General features: G+C 41.8%; 1 long non-coding RNA gene across 1 annotated transcript; it reads left to right on the top strand.

Moving 5' to 3' along the window:
• Positions 1–3,386: 3,386 nt before the first annotated feature.
• Positions 3,387–10,854, top strand: LOC147019625 (uncharacterized). The gene is made up of 3 exons (XR_015062035.1): positions 3,387–3,629; positions 8,221–8,405; positions 10,680–10,854. It is a non-coding gene; the product is annotated as an uncharacterized LOC147019625 (long non-coding RNA).
• Positions 10,855–20,390: the final 9,536 nt, after the last annotated feature.

Genomic DNA, 20,390 nt, shown 5'->3' with positions numbered 1-20,390 from the left:
GAGAGAGAGAGAGAGAGAGAGAGAGAGAGAGAGATATATATATATATATATATATATATATATATATATATATATATATATATATATATATATATATATATATATATATATATATATATATATATATAGAGAGAGAGAGAGAGAGAGAGAGAGAGAGAGAGAGAGAGAGAGAGAGAGAGATAGATAGATAGATAGATAGATAAGGTGTGTCCGGGTTGGGCGACTGACGAATGCAACATGGGCTTTTTTCGACCAGCACTCTGAATGTCATTCTCTACATCTGGCTCATTTGTCTGATGCTGTGGTGACCCTCAGCTCGACCTGACTCTTGACTCGTGCGCCTCTGGACTGTTTGTTCTGGTCTCTCCCACCCTTAGACCCACACCAAACTGCCAACCTCAGAACCGATCATGAACTGCTCTGTTCTGAACTGTTGGTGAACTGCCTCTTTGTCCCCACACCCTATTTCTAACCCTGCGGCCATGCGCCGTTGCTTGCCCATTGGTCCACTTCTTAGTCTCTTGTCGCTTATGCCAGCTGCTCGCAGCTTTTTTTGGATACACTGTTAAAGTTTGTATGAGAGCTAACCCACATCATGTACAACAAGGGGAGCAGGAGACAAGATTGGGGGGGGGGGGAAGGAAGGAAAAAAACAGTGTGGAACAGAGACATGAGATCTGTGGAAGGGAGAGGGATGGTGCAGGGTACACAGGGTAAACAAGATGGACACTACAGGGACTTTCAGGAAGAAAAGCAGGGAATTTGAAGGAGGTGTGTTTGGGGTGGATTAGCAGAGGGAGAAAAGATCATGGTTTTGGATGGGAGAAGATAAGAGATGGTGGTGAACAGCTGTTTTGGAGACCTGGAGGGAAGAGTGGGACTGAAGTGAGTGTGGGAGTTTGTTCTGGAGGTGGCAAACAAGAGGAATGAAAGAGTGAAGGTGAGCAGTGATTCTTGATTTTGGTAGTTTCACCAGAAGGGGGTTGCTGGCAGACCTTGAGCACCTTGTGGAAATATTGTGGGGACATATCTCAGAGAGAGAAAAGTGAGGGGGGGTGACGCCAGTGAGGAGGAGGTAGAAGACAGACAGACCACCAACCTGCCTGTTTTGAGAGAGTGATACCCAAAGCTTCAGCCACATTGCGGGAGATACCAATGATCCAAAATGCCTTGGTTTCCACAATGTGAAGCCGAGAAAGGTGAGAGGCGGGAGCACCAGCCCAGAGGGGGAGCAGTACTCCATCAGGCTATGGACAAAAGCCTTGTAAGTGGTCAGGAACTCAGCTATGCAAAGGAAGGACTTTGCATGATGGACAATGCCAAGTTGGCGACTGCCTTTGTAGGCCAGCTTGGAAATGTGGCTTTCCTAGGAAAGATCATGGCAGACGGTGAGACCCAGAAGCTTGAAAGAAAGTACTTCTTCAAGGGGATTGTTGAGAGATGGTCCTTTTGGAGAGACATTGTGAGAGTATGAGATTTGTCAGTGTTGAAAGACATGTTCCACGTGGTAGACCAGCTTGTGAAGTTATCCAGATCTGCAGAAAGTGAAGAGACTGCTGCTTGCCGATCTGAGGGACGACAGATGGTACGGAAGAGGATGAAGTCATCAGCAAAGAGATAAGGAGGGTTTTCCGGAGACAGAGAGATCATTGAGGAGAACCTGAAAAAGAGCAAGGCCCAGAACACTGCTTTGAGGAACTCCAGCCTGGACAGGAAGAGGGGATGACAGAACTCCATTTAGGGCCACACATTGGTTGTGACAGGAGAGAAAGTCTGTGATCCATGAGTGGAGATGTCCCTGGATACCATCAGAAGAGAGTTTGGTGAGCAGGGCAGGGTGCCAGACCTTATCGAAGGCATGCGATATGTCTCGGAAGATGGCTCTGATTTCATGTCTGGCATTGAGGATCTCCTCCATTGTTGGGAGAGCAGAAGCAGCATATCCAGGGTAGAGTGACCTGGTCTGAATCCAAACTGATGATCGGAAATCAAGCCATTGGAGAAGAGGAAGGATTTAATGTCTGAAGCAATGATGGATTCCATAACCTTGCTGATGATTGGGAGAAGGCTGATTGGTCTGCAGTTGCAGGGATCTGTTTTTCCATCTTTTTTTTGCAGAGCGGTAATCTTTGCTGATTTCCAAACAGATGGCAGATGACCTTGTGCAAATGAGAGGGTGAAAAGAACAAAGAGAGGGTGAGCAAGAGCAGCAGAGCATGTTTTTAGGACACGTGGGCTGATGCCATCTGGACCGGTTGCAGAATCTGAGTCGAGGGTTGGCAGCAAGCTCTCCACATTGTCAGGAGAAAAGGACACAGAGTCCAGGAACAGCTGGACAGCTGGGTACAACTGGGTATGGTGGGCACAGAAAGCGACTTCAGCGGGTGCAGATGGGTAAGGTACTGGAGGTGCAGAAATAGCTTGGAGTTCATTAGACTGCAGCCTCTGTGTGCTCTTACCTTCTCCATGGTCACAGGGTGTTGCTTTGCACCTTAATCAAATGGGGTAGGGGTGGGAGGGGTGGTTGGTTTTGGTGGCTTGCTGAGTAAGTAAAACAATTTTTAATGTGCACGTATTATGAAGGAAACAATTTATAAGTTAATGGGAGGGGGGGGGGGGACAATGGGAGGCTTTTAGACACATCGCGGTTTGAGGGGTCATAGTTATCAGCTCCTGAAAAACTTGAGACATACCCTATCATTTTTACTCAGAATCCACAAACTTATTCTAAACGTTTATTGATGACATAACTCGTCTATTTACACCTGTTACTCCCTATCACAATTTCCGCAACAGAATTGTGAAAAAAAGGAAAGACTGATGACTATAATTTGTTCTTCAAATTCATTTAAAATTATTCTATTGCATTCTCGACCATCCTATATGTACAAGTAATAATAATAATAATAATAATAATAATAATTTAAAACAAAATGTAAAAGGATGGAGGGTTGTTTTGCCAAAAAGGATGTAAACAAGTAGCAGTACATTCAAAGTACACCACCTCCATGCCAGATAAATAAATTACAAATCCTCCAGCGTGCGACATAACTGGGGAGCCTTCAGCGCCCAGCGATGCTGCCTTGCAGCACATGGAGTCGGAATTGGGAGGGATAGTTGTACAATAATTAGTTGATTAATTGCATAATTAAAATAAATAAATAATAATCGTAAAAATTTTTTTCTCAATCAATTGCCGAATAGCATCCCGAAACCATCACAGTTTCATCTGAATCTGTAACTTTTTGAAAATTAAGTAAGAAACAAAAAATGAAAATTAATCTATTGATTCATCAATAAATCAAAAATACCCTTTACAGCCAAATCACGTGGTCACGGTCACGTCTAAATATCGGCTTCCTAGCTCAAAATGTGCCTGAGATATTGCCAGGATGAGAAATACAATAAATGAGTAATTAATAAGTCGATAAAAAAATGAAATAATTAAACAATGGATTGATTACTCAAAAAATAAAAAATACGGTTTTTGCCAAAGCACATCTTCACTTTTGTCTTCAAATTTCAGCTTCCAAGAACAAAGGATGGCTGGGATATCGCCCAGACAAACAAACAAGAAAAAGACGGAGTGCAGAGCATGATACTTGCAAAATCCACACACTTCTCCAAAGGTAACCAGAGATACATCAAATTGTCCATTTCATTGAGTTTAAAATTGACAATCTGAATCAAAGCTCAGGTCAATGGGATGAAAATTGATTATTTTAAAGATTGAAATTGATTATTTTAGAAGTTTCACCTTGAGTTGACCTTTGACCTTTTGTCCTCAAACATCGTTGTTTTTCAAATTCAATGATGCAATATGCAATTGCTGCTTAATTTTTAGGTTAATCAGATGAAATTTGATGTAAAAAGTTTGACCTTGAGTTGACCTTTGACCTTTTGACCTCAAAAATAGTTGCTTTCCCAATTCCATGATGGACTATGCAAATCCTGTTTAACTTTCAAGTTAATAGGACGTAAATTGACGATTTTCGGTTTAAAATTGATGTTGGAAGTTTCACCCTGAGTTTAACATTGACCTTTTGATCTCAAAAATCGTTTGTTACCAAATCCAGTGACACAATACATCTTTTTCAAATTTCAAGTCAATCGGATGACAAATGACGATTTTAGAAATCTGACCTCAAGATGGCCTTTGACCTCAAGATCAATAGGCTTCTCAGTTGAGATTACCTGTCCAACTTGGTAAAGTTTCATGACGATCGCTTTAGAATTGTGATCTGTAGGCGAGAAGCAGATAGACAGACAGACAGACAGACAGAATTACAAGATCTCCTGACAAATTTACTTGAAAAATCTTCGAGTTTTGCAAGAAAGAAAACAAACAAGAAAACAAACAGAGTAAATACTGAGTACTCCCTTTGTTCGGCGCCAGGCAATGACGTCATGCATTGCCTGGATATAGAATTGTGAAGGATATGGAATTGGGAAGGAGCAATGACGTACAAAAAGCTCGGGATGGTCACAATAAATTAATTCCTACATCTTTCATTGAATAATTGAGAGAGATCTACTATCGTGTTATTTGCAGGCACAACCATTATTCAAAGAAACATGTAGGGATGGTTTCACTTGATAATATATTGTGACCATCCCTACCTTGTTTACATACCTTTGGGCATACCATCCCGACATCCTTTTACATTTCTAGCCCCCATTGGACTTAGTCCGAAATGGGGGCTTATGCAATTTGGTCTCGATTTTCGTGTCCATGCGTGCACGTGTCTGCAGCCATATCTCGGACATGTATAAACCGATTTTATTTTTACTTGGCACAGAGACAACACATGACGGCATATATATGCACATCATTTTGTTTCACGATGCAATCAAAGATGGCCAACTGGCGACTATTTTAGTTGTAAATAACCCGACGTTGAACCCGTCCTCAACCATTTCTCGGACATACATTTGCTGATGTTGTTCAAACTTGGCACACAGATAATGAATGACGGCTTACATATGCGCGTCATTTTTTTTTGAGATCAGATCCAAGATGGCCGAGTGGGGGCCATTTTGTTACTTAAATGTGTCCCCAACCAGTTTTCAAATTATATGGTCCGATTTTGTTCAAACTTGGCACAAACACAATACATGATGGCACGCATGTGCACCACACTTTATTTTGCGATCTGAACAAAGATGGCCGACTGGTAGACTGGCAGCCATTTTAGTTGTAAATAAATATGGTCTCGCCCTTTCCGCGAGCCCTAAATTTTGCTCCGCTAAGCAAAATTCCTAAAACAATGGGGGCTATGACATTTTGTTTTTTCCTTGTTTTACCTGTTTTTGTACAGTTTTAAAATGTATTATTACATGTTGGAGAATTTTATTTTGATTTCACTTTGAAATATCCCATCGTCAAAATTGTCAGATGAACATGAACAGAGGAACACAAATGATGAGAAGACTGAACAGTAGTCAGACTTGAAATAGACAGAGTTTAAAATGGTTTTCTGTTGTAGGACTATGTAATATTCCACTATTAACCACATCCATATCGACCCACGACCAAATATGTCGCCGCAGGCCTGCTCCCACCAGGCTGATTGGCAGGCATTGTCGCAACCACCCCTCTTGGCCTTTCATTGCACTATGTGTCGGTATGCAGCTATGCCTACTTTGTGGAATCCTTTCCACGTGTGTAATTTTGAGTAGTAATGGTCCTTCCCACTATAAAATGCATTAGATTCATGTTTAATCCAAGTAGTGAGCTTCAATCAATTTTGAGTTTGGCTGTTTGAACAGAAAAAGACTAAGAAGGAGGAGAAGAATTACAAATGGGCTGTTTTGGATCTGGGCTGGCAGAATGGTTTTGACGTACGCACACTTGCTGCAAAGATGTCAAGACTGGGTTTGAATCCCGACACAAATTTAAACTGTCATCCTGGTGTTTTACAGGCAGGGTGATTCATCAATTTGTGTGCTGTCCCTTGGATGAACGTTAAACTGGGCATCCAATTTGCCAGCATTAGTTGGTCGACGTTAAAAATCCCACTGTGTCCTTCGCAAAGAGTAGGCGAGCAATCGCTGGCACCATGGCTAAATTTTTGTTTTTTCCAAATTCCTGCTCCAATCTCACGTTCCCCTGTCCCAAGGGAACAAAGTGCAAAAGTGTCAACCCTTCCTCAAGGGGGTCGCTATGCCCATTAGCTGGGCATGTGGATAAGTAGTAGTGGTAGTAGTAGTGCTAGTAATAGTAGTCTTTTGGATCTGTCAGTTTTGTAGCTCAGTGATCTGTAAATGTCAGTTTTGTAGCTCAGTGATGCAGTCCAAGAGCTTCATGAGTGTTGCTGGATGTGCATTAGTGATGCCACGGATGTTCAATAATGAAAACGCAGCTCCATATAGTATTTCAGGATCCATCTCAAGCCACGAGGCTTGTGTTGGAACATCATGACATTTATGTCACAGCATAATAATTTCCAAGCTTGTTGAAAATATCAACTTGTGGATGCAACTTGCAAATTTCCACACAGATGTTCTATTGAAGTTAAATGATGCTCTGCTAAGCTGAAGCTTGTGTGATTACTTCATTCACAGCAAGGAACAACAAAACTGATATGTGACGGCATATTTCTGGCTCTGCGCACCCTTATGTCACAGTAATTTCCTCATCACCACATAACTTTCATCTCTAAATTATTTGTCTATAAACTTAGAAACAGGTTTAAATAAAAGAGCAATTCCATTCTCGCCTGCAATTTTATTTGATGTTCTTTATGAGGAAAAGTGAAATATCATTTTTGATTTTTTTTTTTTCAAAAACACACCATCACCACTGCATTGTTAATAATGGGGCGTTCAAAAAGTTGTACGAACAAGACACTAGCAATAGTCCAAGACACACCACAATATTATAATGAGTATGAAAAAAATTATACAGGTTTCCAGGATCTAACTGCAGGATTCCAGGAAAAAATTCAACTATATATCTAACAGACAAAGCTCATTGTAACCACTGATCCACTGCTTCACTGGCTCACTGATTCACTCACTGACTGATATGAAAGATCGGTACCTTCCGGGTGATGTAGAAAGCTGAAATTTTGTGTGCCAACGGCCATTGAAGCTGATACACTTAAAAAAAAAATCACAGAATCATCGGACAACAACCATAAATAAAAATATCAATAAATTTTAAAAAATAAATGTAAAAAATGAAAAAAAAAATGCAGGTGAGCGACCTGGGACAATGGAGAATCACGGCTCGTTATTGCTTACAATGTGTAAGCATACCCTGCTAATATATATATATATATATATATATATATATATATATATATATATATATATATATATATATATATATATATATATATATATATATATAATTACAATGGATGGTTTTCTATTATCATTACAGCGGAAGCCAAAATATAAATTTGTATTTTCGTCAGGGTGCGAGTGATAACTCATCTACTCTTCATTGAAAGATACTGTAGAATATTTAACTTCTTCCAGCCAATGCTAGCAGATGGGTCACGAGGTTAACGTCCATCCCAGGCAGAGCACACTTGGTGATGCAACACCCTGCCTGTAAAGCACCAATCCAACAGTTCTTTTTATATCAGGCCAAGAATCAACCATGGATGAAACAGCTCAAAGGTAAATGCATTACCTTTGTAACACCCTGTCAGGACGATGCAAATGTAAAAGGACTGTGTTGAAAAATGAAAACATCTGTGCATCTTGGACTACTGTTAGAATATTGTTCTGATAACTCTTTGAACTCCCCACATAGCATCACAAACAACTGCCATGTTTGCGGATTGTATAGTAAGAACAATGTATGGTTTCCTTTATATATTGTGTATCGTCATCTATCAAAATAAATGCAGAATTTACTAAGAGTGGGTTGAACAACCTCTGGTCTGATCTTGCTCTTCATGAATAGCATTTAGCATCTGTCCAACTGCATTTTATTGAATAGCATTTGTTGATTCTGTCCATTTTGTTGTGTGTTTGGTTTCATCCAGCTCTGTGCAGAATGTAGTCACTTCCCGTCCTTCATTTAAGGCGGGTACCATGTTGCTTCAAGCGTGCAGTACCGTCCTCTCATGAAATACAGTAATTAAATCAACACAAGTAATGAAGCTTAATCTTTGTGCCTGTTACTCCTGCATTGCAGATACGATGGTGACCTTTTTTCTGGTCATGTACTTTATGCCCTTTATGTGTTCCATCCCCTCCCCCAAGATTTCTACAAGGCGCACATAATCTGTCGGTAACCAACTTCTGGTGAAATTCCAAAAATCCAGGCTCATTGCTCAACTTGATTCATTTGTTCCTCTTTTCTCCTGCCTGTGGAACCAATTTATTCAGTCTGTTCAATCTCATTCTTCACTCCAGGGCTTCACAATTGCTGTTCCCCTCCTCCTCAGGTAATCCACATCCATACTCATGATAGTTTCTACCCTAACTTTCCAGGTTGTTGTGTTTTCTCCTTTGTTCCACCACCCACCTTTCTATTTATTTGTTTGATTGCACTTTTATCCTCAGTTTTCCCTTCCTCTTCTTTCAGCACAAAATTTGATGTCATGATCTTGTATCCAGCTTCTTCGACCCGTGTCTTACTCCCCTCTCCTGCCCCTCCCCTCACTCTCTCATTCTTCTGCTCACCAGGTGTCTGTTTTATGCCTCTGTCCTGCTTTTGACATGTTTCCCCACTTTCCATTGTGATCTTGTTGTTTTGTTCCAGCACTTACACGAGTCTCAATTAAGTATACAAAAAAGGAACATAAATTGCAGACAGAATGTGACGAGCAACTTAATATGAAAATCAGAAGCAGTTGTGCTAATTGGATAATGGTATGGCTGGTTGTCCAAGCAAAGTTATGTCTGGACATCTGAAAGCATACTCCGACAAGTTTGGGCTTTGAAAGCTATGAGTAGCCACGTGATTGACCATAGAGAGGCAAGGGCATGCTGGTATGAACCAGACGAGGGATAGACAAAGAAGAGCAGGAAAAGAGATTGATGTGTGAGGGTGTGTGTGCTAAGAGTGTGGTTGAGCGAGGTGCTGAGACATGTGAGATAAAGGAAGGAACAAACCAGGGAAGCGATTATAGTGAGGTAGTTTCATTGTGATCACTCTGCTGTCCCTCTCAGAAAGATTTTACCTTCGATACGAGGATGCTTTTGCATGTCTCACAGAGTTGCCATTCTTTGGAGTCTTGGCTTCAATGCATCCCAAATCAACTACCTTCTTGAAAGGTTTGCGCAGTCTTGTAAGTTTTTTTTTCTTCTTGAGGTTTGAGGCTCATGGAAGAGCAAAAGGGATGGAGGGCATGAACTGACAGTAGGGCAGCAGGATAACTTTTGGACACAATAAGTGAATGAGTGAGTGAGTAAGTGAACAAACAAACAGGAAAAGAAGAGAGGATGGAAGGAAACGCTGCAAATTGCAAGTAATAGCGTTGGGTTCGGGGTTAAGGGTTAATTGGGGGTAATTAAGATTGTGGGTAAGGATGGGGAGGACATCAGATGGTGGTGAACCATCTGCTTGAAGCCCTGGATTGGGCCATTCATCGTGTTGTTGATCTCTGCCGAGATGAGTATCAGCCGAGCTACTGAGATTGATTTGACAGCTCGATCATCCCAAGCAGTACTTTTTTTTGCACAGAAATGATAAACAAAGCACTCTTTATCAGCACCATTGTGATACACTGTTCTTACAACGTTTTCACCTGGTATTGCTTCACAATCAACTCCATTGTAAATTACTTATTACTGCTTCTAATGTTCACTGCACTCTCATTAGATTATCAACATCTTCGTTGTAAATTAGCTGTGACTGCATGTACCACTCACTACACCGTCAAGTTGATTATCACTTGCTTGATGCACCTACTCAATGCACCCGCTGACTTACTCTTTTTGATTGACCAGTACTTGTGCATACTTACTGCTGCCCTGATTTTAGAATTCAGAGACTTTTTAGATGCACTTTGTGAAGTGTTGCTTTTGTTGTATATGCTAGGTTAAAGATAGGTATAAAGTAATTTGGTAACTTGTGCAAATTGAATGTAGGCTATATAGTTAGTTTTCCATCATCAACATTGTGGCATATGTTCTGTTACATCAGTATTTTGGTTCAACAGCCTTTCTCCAACTGGGTCTGTGACTCAGGTGGTGGTTACCTTCGTTTTGTGTCTGGTAGTCTGAGTGTGTCCTGCGGATGGTTGCTACCACCAAACAGTCAATAATACTGGATGTGAAAATGTACTCTTTTAACCCTTTGAACCCTTGCGGCCATTTTACCAGCTGCTATTCAAACCTCCATATACCTGAGCGGCCGGATTTTTCTCCAGTGAGCTCAGGGTGGGAGAGCCGAAAGTCCAAGGAGCTCAGGGTTCAAAGGGTTAAAGGTAGATTGTGGCCTAGTTTCTTGCTGTACCCTTTCAAGTTATATATAATTCCAAACATTTATATTTAAGTTATATATATATATACAACATTGTGGCAAACTGTACCCTTTTAGGTTATATATAATTGCAAACATTTTTATTTAAGATATATATATATATATATATATATATATATATATATATATATATATATATATATATATATATTGTTGTTCATCTTTCGGCTGCTCCCGTTAGGGGTCGCCACAGCGGATCATCCGTTATGATCCGCATACTGATTTGGCACAGGTTTTACGCCGGATGCCCTTCCTGACGCAACCCTGCTCGCCTCTTACGACACAGGGATCAGGATTTGGGTTTCGCCATGATTCCAGGCTGCTCTACACCCTGCCCAGTGCAGAGTCCCCGTCCTCAAGCGATCCTCCAACCCAAGCCTCCGAGTAGCCGGATTACAGGTGCACGCCACTACGCCCGGATATATATATATATATATATATATATATATATATATATATATATATATATATATATATATATATATATATATATATATATATATATATATATATATATATATATATATATATATATATATATATATATATATATATATATACACACACACACACACACACACACACACACACACACACACACACACACACACACACACACACACACACACACACACACACAACATTGTGGCAAACTGTACCCTTTTAGGTTATATATAATTCCAAAGTATCTAATTGCTTTGACAGTGATACGTATTTGAAATGATTGAATCGGAAAGACAGAGGAAATGCTTTGGCATGACGGTATACAAAGTGTCGTGCAATTTCATGTACAACTACTCATATTATCTGGAAGAACAGGTGTTTTTTGCAATGTCAATGAACGCAATAAACAACGAGATTGCAGGTATCCTTCGATTCATTTGCAATTGGTCACTGGCATTGACACCAACACAAATTTTAATCATGGACCCTAGGCATCAAAAAGCTTCATACAATCGAACAATTTCAAATGGAGCACCTCACCGCCATTAGAACATTTACATTGCATCAGATGTGCCAATATATGCGATTGTTTGTCCCAGCTTGCTGGCTCGATAACAGAAGACACCATTTGCATTTTTGCCTCCTCCATCCCTTCCCCGTTTCGAATCCCATGCGTGCATGGACAACTTGCTAGTTATGACAAAATTTAAGAAAGAAGAGGGGAAATCTGAACAAGGTTATTAGGCATACATTTTGCATAAGTGTCGAACTGTAGTTTTGTGCAACGCATCCCCTCCCACACTTCCATATTCTCATCAAGCATGCATCTGTTCGTTGCTGTTATTAATTACTTTAATTGCAGTCGATTTTTCCACAGTTTATCAAGGGATGCATTAAATCGATTCAAATGACTGACTCCAGCCTTGCGATCTGATTGTGTGTGTTACATAACAGTTTATAAACTCTATGGATCCATTTGCGTAATTAGCGTAGAAATTGCCTAATTGAGCACTTTATTTGAGATGGATGGTGGATGAAGGAATGTCATTTAGAGGTTATTGTTTTCACTGCAGGCAGGTTATTTGCATGGAGGAAATTGAAGGAAAAAATAAAAGCAACATGTGGTCAAACAAACTTTGTATGTCTGCAATAATATTCACAGCTTCACAGTATTAGTGGCTTCATATTACTTCGCAACAAGGTTCTGATAATATTGTCATTGTTATGTACTATTACCTTTTTGAAGAATATATTGCTTGGAATAAGCCTTCGATAGGGAGTGAATAACTTAATAAATGAATGAATGAAATAATGTCATAATCTTCTTTTTGCAAGAGACTAGCTTGGTTCAAACCAGACTGAACAAGTATTTTAGCATTGACCTTCATCCAATTATAATCGCACTAGTCTCACTAAGTGCTCACAGATGTTTTATTCAGTTACGATGTGTATCCCAGTGTGAACTTGTCCTGACGGGATGTAACGTTATTACCCCGTGCACGCGAAGTGAAAAGCAGGGTTAAGGAATTGGTTCATGTGTGTCCATCTCTCCGTCCGTCTAAAAACGTCGATTTATGATCGAGGAACAACTTAATTTAAATTGAATGTTATATTTTGAACACAAATTGGGACATGAATCAGAAAGCAAACCTGTAGTTTAGGAGTACTTTGGCTCTGAATTTGTACCTGATTGCAAATGCGCAGTCAGGAGTGAAATAAAAAAAAAATTTTTACTCTGTCTGCCTGTCTGGCAGTGAAATAAAAATTGAAACTAATTCCATATCTGGCAGTGAAATAAATGTCTGGCAGTGAAATAAAATTGAAATTAATTCCAAACAGGAAACTTACCGTTTTTAAGGAGGTTATAAAGAACACAAACAACAGGTATGAAGAACTAATGTCATGTGTTAAATAGGGTGGTGTAATTGCCACTGCGTTAATGGTGGTAAAACAACGGTTAACTTCTGGAATTAATTAATTTATATGACCTTTACTATCTTTATTTTATTTAAAATGAATTATATACTTGAACACTGCAGAACACAAATCTCTCTGTTGTCACTTCCAAGAACCTCCAGTTTTGCAGTATTTGGACATGTTAAATAAGGCGGTATATAAGAGTGGTGTATAAGACTGCTTCAATAGCACTAAACTTCCAGAATTTTTTTTAAACGACCTTTAATATAATTATTTTATTTCAATTGAAGGAAATACCTCAACACTGCATTGGGTAAGGTGTTCTCTGAACTCTCTATTGTATTATTTATTGAAGGTGGCATGATCTCTGAAGGTGAAAAACTACATACTTACAGACAAATATATCACCATTGTACTTGATCACGGACCCCAAAGATCCTGTTCTATTCTGACTAAGTTAGGGTTCTGGGTCAATGCTGTTGCCAAAATTCAAATTCTACCTGGGGGTGAGGCAGATCGTTGACCATGCTGCCTCATTTGGCCTTTTCCTCGTTTGTGAATACTTTATACATCTCTAATACGGTAGATTCTGATATAAACAAATAGGCTTTGAGAGGAATTTTGATTAAATCAATGCCGATGGAAAAAAAAATCTTATTTTATTACTCCGGTACTAATATTATTTTACAATTACTTTATCAAAATTAATCTCAAAGCCTTCGCTTTAATAAGAGTAGAGAGTACTTAACACAAGGTAATGGATTTTCGAGATAATAAGTTTGTAAAATGGTGCTTTGTCAAATTCAGAATCCTGACATCAATGACTTGTGGTGTGTACAACCAGGCTTTGAAAAGCCATGGCATTCAAGATATCTACTTTCAGATTAAAAAAAATAAAACGGAAAAGTGACCCCAACTTTCGAAATCCTCTTCGATTTGCTATTGATGAAATTTAACATGCTAATTTGGGTGGTCAACAAAATAGCATGTGTAAAATATAAGCTCCCCTTCACTCAATCGGTCTGAGAGATGCAGGTCAGTGGAACCCTGACATTATCTCTCCAAAACAGTCACTTCGACTTGAAACAGCAATAACTTTTCCCTGGTTGCAGATAGGAAGGTGAATTATGTGTCGTATAAAAGCTGTTTATACAAGCAATCTTGTGAAATAAGTGTTTAAACTCGAAAATGAATCTTCTACAAGGAAGAGTTTTGACCATTGACCCTCAAACATTGTCGATTCATCACAAATTTGACTGCATTGTTATGCAACTACTAATTCATATTTTGCACTAACTTAGGCTCAGGAAGTGAAAACCTTGGAGTGATTTATGTTTTAAACCACATGACCTTGCCTTCTGAATTTATAGCATAAAAAGATAGCAAATAATAATAATGTAAGTTTTTTTTTTTTTTTAGAGTAGAGAGTACTTAACACAAGATGATGGATTTTCAAAGAAAATAATTTTGTGAAATTGTGCTTTGTCATATTCAGAATCCTGTCATCAATGACCTGTGGTGTGTACAAGCAAGCTTTAAAAAGACATGGCATTCAAGATATCTACGACAAGATCCAAAACAAAACATATTTATATATATATATATATATATATATATATATATATATATATATATATATATATATATATATATATATATATATATATATATATATATATATATATATATATATATTGTTGCAGTTCTCAGAACCGCATCCCTCCAAAGCAATAGCAACCATCATACAGTGGTCCCTAGACAGTTATCCCATTAATATACGTATAGTTAGTCCCTACCGTCTTGTTCAATGGGTCAAACGGGATGTGTGTTGCAGGGATCTCATAGCTAGGTCTGTTTACACCACTCTAACTTCATTTCTACTCTTCTTTTCTGCTTATCCCTGAGGTAAATCTGAATTTGGGTCCTCGCGTAGGCCAACACGTGCCGCGGCTGGTGGATGGGAGATATACAACAGCAGTACAGCTGCGAGGATACAGCGATACCCATGGAATAACTTGCGCAAGTCAAAGAGGCTGCACGGATGTTGTTTTCACAGCACAGAAGCAAATGACCCAATTCCGGCGAGAGTGTGGCTGGCAGCTTGGTTCCAATCACTACACCGTCAGAGGCCGATCATCGAAAAACAACAACCATGCCACTTTGTACAGGACACAAGTGTGCAAGACACTAGCGGCTCGTTCTTTTCAACCCATTTCTGGATTTCATTATATCGACATTTTCTTTTCCCTCCATTTCTCCATCTGATACTTATCGAATTATTTTTCATTTCAAACCTCCATCTAATTATTATATCCGATCGTTCCCCTCAATTCCTGACACAGATCGGTGTTGGTCCGGCACACACAATAGCAGAATCAGGCGAACGCGAGCGCTGACCACGTGTTCCATGGCGGACCCGTGTGCTGCTCATGACACTTTATTATCATACAGGGCAGGGGAAAAATGGCACACATCTTGTTCTGGTCTGTGCATGTTTTACCCAAACTGTTTTATCCAAACACCTTACCATCGATCCCAGCTGGTGGCCGTGGGTGTTTCCGACGGACAGGGATGTCTTCTCACCCTTCCGGCCGGCGAAGCCGTGGATCAGGCAGGGGTGTGCTGTACAGCTCGGGCCACGTGGCACATCACGGAGCAGGCACATTAACCAGCGCTAGCCGGGGGTGCCTGGGCGGGCATGCGGGGCCGATGCCACCCCCGGCCGGTCATCAGGGCATGGCCCGGGAGTTCGTGCAAGGCAATTCATGTCGCGGAGTTCAGTGTGGGGTGATTCATATCATGTCGTGGGGTCAGAGAGAGATGATTCCACAGCTTGGGGTCATCTTGCCGGAAGTGGAGTGGAGCCGCTTCCGGCCATTGCGGCCGGGCTGCGCGGGGGCCAGGGCCAATCGGAGCACCCAATTTGGGTGACGGCGCATCGCTTCGGGGTACCTCTCCCACCCCACACTTCGGGGTTCATAAAAGGTAGATCCCGAAGCCGTCCACTCTCACTCTCACTCTCACTCTCACTCTCACTCTCACTCTCTCTCTCTCACGTGCTGGATCTCCAACTCGCCTTCTCCACCCATTCGCCTGCGACTTCCCCCTCTCCACCCATTCACCTGCGACTCCGCCTTTTCCACCCAAGTCCCTCCCTTCACGCCCAACGGTCGCATCTCATTCTCTGGACCGATGCTAGCTGCACGAAGTGCCACAAAGCAAGAGATGACGTGCCAGCTGCCAGGGAGGTATCGCCCAGCGGAGCATCCCCCCAAAACGTATTGGTGCCATGATCGGGCAATCGTGCAACGTATTGAGAGACCGTTAGCCTCATCTCCTCTCCTTTCTTTCTTCATCAACTCCTCTTCATGAGGTGTGTGTGTGTGTGTGTGTGTGTGTGTGTGTGTGTGTGTGTGTGTGTGTGTGTGTGTGTGTGTGTGTGTGTGTGTGTGTGTGTCCTGGCACCTGTCCTCGTCAGTTAAGATTGCAGAAGATTATTATTTCAGGTTAAGTCTGCTCTGTGTCTGCTTTTCTAAGTTGCTTGTATTATTGTCGCACCTCACGCTTCTTTCTATCCCTGCATTACACACACTAATAAAATTATACACTGTACCACATAACTTTCCTCATCTGCTTGTAAATAAATTATTATTAGAAATGTTCCCAGCTCATTTTTGTCTGTTCTTTCATTGATCCAGCAAGGTCCGAATCCTAGCTTAGGCGGGGCTTTATTCCCAACGATGCGATCATCCTAGCCAGTACGTCCTTGGCAGTGTCACTCGGCTGGATTCGGCCTGGTAAAGTGATCCGGTTCGGACAAGGCGTACTGAGGGCATGTTCCCTGGTAAATAAATCACGTGATTAATTCGGTAACCTGGTTCACCCATCGATGGGAGGGACCCGAGGTCATGCGGTTGAGTTATTGGTGTTCATGGTCGGTTTGCGACCCTCCGCTCATGGAATTATCCATGTGCGACGGCCTACAATTCCAGGGAGTCTAGTGAGAGCCGAGATAGCTTCCCCCCTAGTGGTCTTCTCACCCGACCCCCAGCCCGCAACAATATATATGTATATATATATATATATATATATATATATATATATATATATATATGTATATATATATGTTTATATATGTGTACATATTGTTCCAAATTCTCGCCCGCCGGCGTGCGAATGACCGCGTTTTACTAATAGCGGCCTTACGCCCACCGGACGAACAATTCAGTCGCAGCTTTCCAGATCAATGCTGAAAACCTGCCATGGGTGTGTTCTTAACCACACCACAACCTTGACCGCACTCTACCCGCGCTACAGGGTCTGATCGCCAAATCTTCGATTTACCTAATTATTCGCGCGGGTAGATTACCGAGAGATTTACCTCAACCGGGCCGCTGGGACACGAGCCGCTTAATGCAGCTCGCTCCGTTTTGGGATAACCGAGCGGGGTATTATCGCGCAGTCCCATTGGACCCGATGACTTTACCGGCTATTTAAAAACCGACTATATCCCGAATGCAAGATGGCAGCTCAATTAAGGGAAGAGGACGCAACGAGCAGGTTCACATTTAAAGAAGCACATTTATTTCCACACGTCTACAATGATGCAGTCATGCAATGAATGGGGGGAGCACGCATGCAATTATACAGCCAAACAAAAGCCATGTAAAGGAGCTTCGACCGTTTATTTATTTTTTACACACTTATCAGTTCTACTTATCGGACTTGGCGCCACATCTCTCATACAAAGAAACAAGGAAAAAGAACCCCATCAAAGGCAAGGGGGTAGACTGCACCTCTCGGGGTCTTTATGACATGGAGCTTTGAGGACCGAAGGAGCTCCAAGAGGCCGGGTTGGTTACCTTGTCCTGGTGGTGACTCGCTGGGGCAGCCCGCGATGTCCCGTCCCCACGGCAGCTAGCGTAACCGCGGCTCGGCTGCGGCCTGGTGTTTTGGGCCCCAGCCGGCAATGCCTGAGAGGAACAAATGGGTCTTCGCTCTCTCAGAGTTGATGCTCTCTTGAAGAACCCGTCCATCCCTCAGCGATGCTTGGACTGTTCTGAAGCCCGATCACCTCAGACCGTTCGGTGCTGGTTGGTGAGCTCTCTCCGGCTCTCTCCACGTCCCGCACACGAACACACAGCTCCGCGCGGCACAGCAGGCTTGGCCGTGCTCCCTACTCACGTCTCCTCCGCTCTCCTCAGCTTCTCTACCAACTGCAGGCTCCAGGCTCCAGGCTCCAGGTGCTCCGAACCCCAACAGACACTCCACAGACTCACTGCGCTTGGCACTCCGTTCTCCCTTTTATAGGGCCCGAGAGACGAGGTTTGGCCTTCGATCCCTCACCTCTTATCTCTGACCCCCTCCCCACTGGCTCCGCCCCTCTCGATCTCCTGATCCAATTCGCGGACGAAGCTTGCACAGAGCGGACGTGCACGAAGACAGTGGCCATGCGCGGCGAGCGGACGTGCGCGAAATCACTGACTTGCGCGGCGAGGAAACCCCCACGTCTGCTTGCAGCGATGCCGTTTGATGCGGACTCGCCGTGGCTGGCGCAAAGATGGCGTCGCTTCGGAGATGAAGGTGAGGCGATGTTGTTCGTGTTTATCTCTTGGGGGAGATGTGGATTAGAAGATGGTGAGGAGATGTCGTTGTTGTGAAGGCAGTTGTGGAGAGGGTGGTTGGTGGTTGGTTTAGTGGAAAAGGTGGTTGGTGGTTGGCATGGTGGAGAAGGTGGTTGGTGGTTGGCGTTGCGGAGAAGGTGGCTGGTGGTTGGCTTTGTGGTTGGTCCAAAATAACGATAGTAAAAGAAAAACGGCTACCTCAAAGATCACAGCCCGGGTGACACGAATAAATCCCTTTCGACAACGGTGGGGAAATCTATCTGAACACAGACTTATCGGCATAACTGATCTAAGGACCTATATGGTGCTCTGCGAATTTCCACAGCTGTAACAATATATATATATATATATATATATATATATATATATATATATATATATATATATATATATATATATATATATATATATATATATATATATATATATATATATATATATATATATATACACATAGTTGTATTGGTTGTCTGTCTATCAATAGAATCAGCCTCACCAGTCGTAACCCCACCATACTACATACCATTGGAATCCTCTTCTCCATCCACACAAGGTACGAGTACCTCTGCTTGTCCACTATAAGATGCTACATTGATAATTAAACAATAATGATAACTGTCGCTCTGAAAAATAATATTTCCGATTCACAAGTACTTGTTCATTTTCCGTTCGTTTGATTAACGTCTCAATATCCCCCTCATGGCAGGTTTAAATGTAATTGATATGTGATGGTGTAATTAACATTGTGAGCTTTATAATACCAAACTTTCACAAAAATGGCAGGGAGATGGGAGGAAATGAAAGCTGTTTCAGGGGCTTATGGATACCTCATACTGCAAAGTAAGAGAGAAATGATTGGTAAAGGAAGGATATTGTGCAAAACCAAAGATGAACAGGAAGAAAAAAAAAAACAAATGAGTCAGGCGACCAACCTGTTTACAATTAGAAAGCATCAGATCCAGCCTGTAATTGTATCAAAAAGAGTAACAATGTTTAGAGCCTTGCATTCCACTGAATCAATGAGATCCAAGTGAGTTGGCTGGGTTAAAACCATAGTGGACAGCAAGAATTTTAGGAACCGTTATGAATACCAATTGCATCACTTTCCAGGAAGGGTTTCCTTTTCACGTGCATGATCTCAGGAAGGGTTCCATTATCCCCCCCTCCCCCCCCCCGTGTTATCATGGTAATCTGTTTTTCAGTCTCACCTGTGGAAGTTATTTAACATTAATTCCCATGCGATAGCAGCAATGATCAATCTATGTTGAGGGAGATATTCAGAGCTTCGAGATTTTTGGGGTCAAAAGAACTCAGAATAGCAAGTGCATCTGATCATGCACATTAACTTCCAAAAATGATTGACTGTTGTTTCCCGATTTGATATTTATTGACAATGAGTAAGCCAGGGAAACACTGCTGATTGGTGACTTGAGCTTCCCAAATTATTCAAGATGGTACTGGCCCTGCCAAGTGGGCAGCCGTTTAGAAGTGAGGTCCTGCTAGGAAGTTGGATCAATTGGGGGGGGGGGGACGAGGTGATGGAGATGATGCGCAGAAGGAGGTTGGAAGTGTTGCGTGTGCAGGAAACCAGATGGAAAGGAGACAGGGCGAGGAGGTTGGTCGGAGGATATAAGTTGTTGTACGTGGGTGGGGATGGAAGGAGTAATGGTGTGGGAATAATAGTATTGGAAGAGATCAGTAAGCAGGTGGTCAGTGTTGAAAGATGGGAGGGATGGATAATTATGGCATGGGTGACGATACAGATGCAAATGGTGTGTTATATCAGTATATGGGCTACAAAAAGGAAGGATGTGGGTGGAGAGGCAGGAATTCAGGGGTGCACTGAAAAGGATGATGGGAATGGTTGAGCTGGTGGTGATGCTGATGCATTGCGGGGGACTCGAGATTAACTATAGGAGTTGACAACATAGAACAGAGTTTGGATTTGGTGGTGCAAG

Source organism: Eptatretus burgeri, chromosome 9, assembly GCF_056783735.1.
Source record: "Eptatretus burgeri isolate ZD-2024b chromosome 9, Ebu_testis_v1, whole genome shotgun sequence".
Classification (NCBI taxonomy): Eukaryota; Metazoa; Chordata; class Myxini; order Myxiniformes; family Myxinidae; genus Eptatretus; species Eptatretus burgeri.
The sequence above is the reverse complement of the archived record's forward strand: the minus strand, read 5'-3'. Positions and strand labels throughout refer to the sequence as shown.